Raw genomic sequence first — 5,235 nt, 5'->3', positions numbered from 1 at the left:
TTTGAGCTATGCTGTTGGATTGGTAAGTCAGTTTATGCAGGCTCCAAGGAAACCACATTTGGATGCGGCTAGACGCATACTCAGGTATGTGAAGTCCACATTGCAGTATGGACTATTTTATGAGACTGGGGTTCAGATACAGTTGCATGGATACACTGATGCTGATTGGGCTGGTAGTATTTCTGATAGACGATCTACCAGTGGATATGTGTTCTCTTTTGGGAGTGCTGCAGTCACTGGGAGCAGCAAGAAACAGCCTACGGTTGCCTTGTCGAGCACAGAGGCTGAGTACAGGGGTGCAGCAATGGTTGCATGTGAGGTAGCTTGGTTGCATAAGCTACTTTATGATATGCATCAGTCTACAGATGGGCCAGTTGTCATTTATTGTGACAACATGAGTAGTATACACTTGGCAAATAACCCAGTCTATCATGCTAGAACAAAGCACATTGAGGTGCATTATCACTATGTGCGAGAGAGGGTTTTACTAGGTCTTATTGATCTAGTTTATGTCAGCACAGAGGATCAGGTAGCTGACATATTCACGAAGGCATTGGGCGCAGAGAAGCTGCGCAAGTTTAGAGACCTGCTTGGTGTGCAGGAATTGGGATTGAGCTCGAGGGGGAGTGTTGAGATATCGAGCTCCACTCGTGATACGCCAGGGTGACCGTTGTGTATTTATGTCACCGACTTGTCAGTTGTTGCAGATGCGGTTGGTACACCGCCCCTGAATAATAGCTACATGATAGCTATCCTTATCTACTCTAGTTCGTGGCTCAGTTAGTATGCCACCTTAGTTAGTTGAGTTTGGTTTTGAGACCCATATCTAGGGTTCTTCTATTTCTTTTTGTACTTGAGTTCTTTTTGGCTTACACAACTAAGAAGAGGAAAACTGTTTTTAGCCTCCACCCTTGTGTGTCTTCCCCCATTGTGCAAGCAAGAAAGCTTCAAGCGAGACTCCTTCCTTCTCTCCCACAATCTTGACAGAGACTTGGACCGAGATTTCTGAGAATCCCGTCCACGGCCACTGCCACTGCCATGCTTTCCATATCCATCATTCCTGCCTCTAACTGTCATAGCATGCGATGCAGAGAGGCATCCAAATTCTTACGGTTAACCTCTTCCTACAGAAGAGCACTCTCAACATTAGATAATTTCAAGGTAGCAGTAGAGGCACATAATGCAGTGCGGAATACATCCCATGACTCAGTAAGAGTACCAAGCAAGAAAAGAGGAGTGACATCCTCTGCAAAAGTGATGTCCTACAACGTCAAGTTCTTGAGTATAGCATGGAACTGGCTCAAGTGAGCAGACATAGTCACATTCTCCTTCATGCGCAGATCCATAAGCTGCTTCAGCCCCAATACATCTAACTCGCTGGACTTTTCTTGTCATAGAGATTCTTGATTTTATCCCACAACTGCCATGCACTCTGTTCTTCCTCAAATACATTGTAGTGAACCTGTTCTGTGAGAGATAATACAATAGTGGACTTGCATAACTCATCAAGCTCAAGCCATTCCTCATCTAGCATAATTGCAAGCGGATGCCCGCTCAACCTCAATGGTTTGATTTGTGATTTTTGCACCAATACCTGCCAAATTTGGCTCTTCCAATAAGAGTAATTCGTACCATCAAGCTTAGTGATGTTGAAAATAGCATGATCAGTGGATGAACCTTCCATAATGTAGGATGGAACATTGTAGACAGTTCAAAACTGCTTGCTGCTTACTACAGAAAATGACCAAAAAATGACCAAAATTGAGAGAAAATGGCAAGAAAAGTGGAACCAAAGCTGCTGCCCACCAAGTACTAGTGAAAGTACATCATTTCAAAATGTTTCAGCATGAAAAATCCATGTCAGTCCATACATATATGCTTGCTGTAATAAATTTCAGATTTCAGTAAAAGAGAGCTAACAGTGCCAAAATCGAATCCCAAGGCAATCAGATACTGGCAAGACCAAAGCTAGCATCATGTGGGCATAGCATAAGCATATGATGGTCGATTATCATGAATCCAATACCCAAGTATGTCATACAAACATCTGCCAGTGAGTAGGTACACCCCCTAGGCAATGGGGCAAAGTGTTCCTACCACTACCAAAACTTGACACAAGTAGGTGTCAGTTCACAAAGATACGGATCCAAAACTGAGACTTAGCTCATAAGCATACAGTGAACCAAGACATATGATATATCATCCCAAAGTCTCAAGTGTTTGTAACTACTCAATAGCATGTAACGACTCAATGCATAAAAGTACCACCTGCTCAATGTTTGATAAGCATTCAAGAATTCTCCCACTGGCACAAAAGCCGTAGGTACGAGCTTAAGAGCTCAAGCCAAGGCAAGACATAGTGCCAATGACATAAGTCTAAGACAATACATTAATAGTACATCCCGAACATGTAGGCGGTAGAGCATCCGTATATGTAGCATCCATAAGCATGTAAGACATCAAGTACATCCCAAGATACAACTCTAGCAAGCCAATAAATAGCTCAAGTAAGCTCCGAGAATCCAAGGTCAAGCCAAGACCAAGCTCCAGTAGCAACAGGCTCCAAACAATGTAACTAGCATCTAGTAATGGCATAGGCTAAGCATGTCAAGACCGGTCAAACATAAGCAATATACATGCCATAAGTACATCCAAGATGGAGCATCCAAGATGGAGCTCAACCAATGATCCGGAATCAAAACCAAGCTCTATGTCGAGCCCCAAGTGTCAATACATCACCATATATGTCCAAAACATAGCCCAAAAAGCATAGGCATAAGTATACATGAGTAAAATGACTTTAGCCCAACTCTTTACAGCAGTGATTTATTGTTCAAAACTGAGAATTTGAGCACCAAAATCAGCTCCAAATAGTTACCAAACAATAGGCATGCATTCCCCTAACATCCAGGCATCAAACGGGACCAACCGAGCATCAATTGGCAATGCCAAACAAGCTGTAGCATCAAATGTCAGTGTAACACTGTCATAAACTGCATGTGGACTGTTATGACAGTCCCAAAATAGTGTTAAATCAGTCCAAATGCTATGCCAACACATCAACCATCAAAACCAAGCATCAAAGCATGTTCATATGCCCAAAATGGAGCCTTTCCAAGTGCTAATGGAGGGGGAGAGCTGCTGTTGTGACTGTCAATGTTGAAGACACATATGGGAGGGTTGTGTGATTCTGCCAACTGTAAATGCTAGTCCTGGGGCTGCAAAAAATGGTGGCCAAGCTTTGGAGGGGTCCGGTTAAAGCCAAGGAAGGCCTCAAACAAGCTCCAGCAAGTCTTGTTCAAAGGAAAGTGAGATATGAAGCAAGGGAGCTTCAATGGTGGCTGCCCCAATCTTATTTATAGCCTATGAGACCTGATAATTGAAGTAAACCCTAAAGAAAATGATCAAATACCTCTGATGTAATGCCCTAAAGGTGCCCAACAATGCCGAGAAAGTGCTCGGGAATCCGAGGAGTGATGGGAGCTCGAAGGAATCGGATATGGCTGTCGGGAAGGAGACCCAATGCAAGTAGGGAGTCCATGGGAAGCTGAGAATGCCACGAGCCAAGCTCAAGAGTCAAGAAGCCGTGCTCTGATACATGTTGAAAGGAGAGAAGGATCGAAGCTTGGACTCAAGTGCTATAGCGGGAGAGTAAGAGCAAGTAAGAGAGAGACAAGAAATGGGAACTCCAGCAGCCACAATGTGTGACCCGGCCTTCCTTTATTCAAACTTTCACTAAAAGAATAAAGAATAAAGTGAGAGTGATGAGCGCCCGCCACTTGCAGTGTGCAATGGCGGTGACTGTTAGTGTAGTAATACACGGGCGGCTAGGCAGAGGCGCCTTTACCCCCAACAGGTTACATACAAGAGCTTGAAGTCTCAACACTCCCCCTCAAGCTCAAGATAAAACCTATACACCAAGTATCTGTCAGAATCGATTGAACTTATCTTTACCCAAAGACTTGGTAAAGATGTCTACAACCTGTTCATCAGTCTCTTCACATGCATAAGATCTACTCTCCCTACAAGAACCATCTCTCTAATAAAATGGTAGTGTACCTCAATGAGTTTAATCCTGGCATGGCATACTGGAATTGTTGCTAGGAGTACACTACTAAGACTGTCGCATAACAAGGTCACTGGAGCATCCACTGTATGCCCAAATCAGCCATTAGCTTGAGCAGTCATGAAATCTCACATGCTGCCAAAGTAGCACCCCTGTACTCTGCCTCAATACTAGACAATGCAACCGTAGGTTGCTTCTTGCTACTCCAGCTAATCATTCCACTTCCAAATCCAATGGCATAACCATGTGTAGATCTACGATCATATGAGAATCCTACCCAATCTACATGCGTATATCAAACTAGTATCAACGGCTTATCTTTCACATAAAAAAGCCCATAATCTACAATGGACTTTACATATCTCATAATCCGCCTAAGCACATCCAAGTGTGGTTTTCTGGGCTTTTGCATGAAGTGACTTATGAGTCTGACAACATAACTCAAGTCAGGCCTGGTGATGGTCAAATAGATTAGACTTCCAACCATCTACCTGTACATAGTCACATCATCAATTTTAGCTTTAGTGATAATGCCTAACTTGAAATTTTGATTAAGAGGTTTATCCAGTGGTTTACATTCAGTCATGCCATATTTCTTTAGCATTTCCATGGCATAGCATTTCTACATCAGCCATAAACCATTTTCAGCCTTGATCACCTCAATACCCAAGAAATACTTCTGTTCATCTAAGTATTTCATATCAAATTCCGATTTCAACATTTGCATAACATGCTATATCCCCAAGTCATCATCACCTGTCATGATTATCAAATCATTAACATAGATAACAAGTACTACTAAACCTTCATCTATCTTTTTCGTAAATAGACTATGGTCGGCCCAACCAATAGTGAATCCCAAACTCTGCAAGTAACTATTGATCCTCGCATGCCAGGCTCTCGGAGCCTACTTCAGCCCATAAAATGCTTTTTTCAGTTTGCATACATAATGTTGAAAATCAAGGTGTACATACCCTTCAAGCTTATCCATATAAACATCCTCTACTAAATCACCATTGAGAAACACATTCTTAACATCCATATGTTGTAAATTCCAACCTTTAGCAATAGCCAATGCGATCACTATTTGTATGGTTGCCATCTTGACAACAGGACTGAATGTTTCCTCATAGTCTAACCCATACTATTGTTGAGCATATCCTTTAGCA

The sequence above is a fragment of the Lygodium microphyllum genome, chromosome 12 (assembly GCF_053477565.2).
Source record: "Lygodium microphyllum isolate KBCC chromosome 12, Lygodium_microphyllum_v1.1.10, whole genome shotgun sequence".
NCBI classification, from domain to species: Eukaryota; Viridiplantae; Streptophyta; class Polypodiopsida; order Schizaeales; family Lygodiaceae; genus Lygodium; species Lygodium microphyllum.
This window is presented reverse-complemented; position numbering follows the sequence as displayed.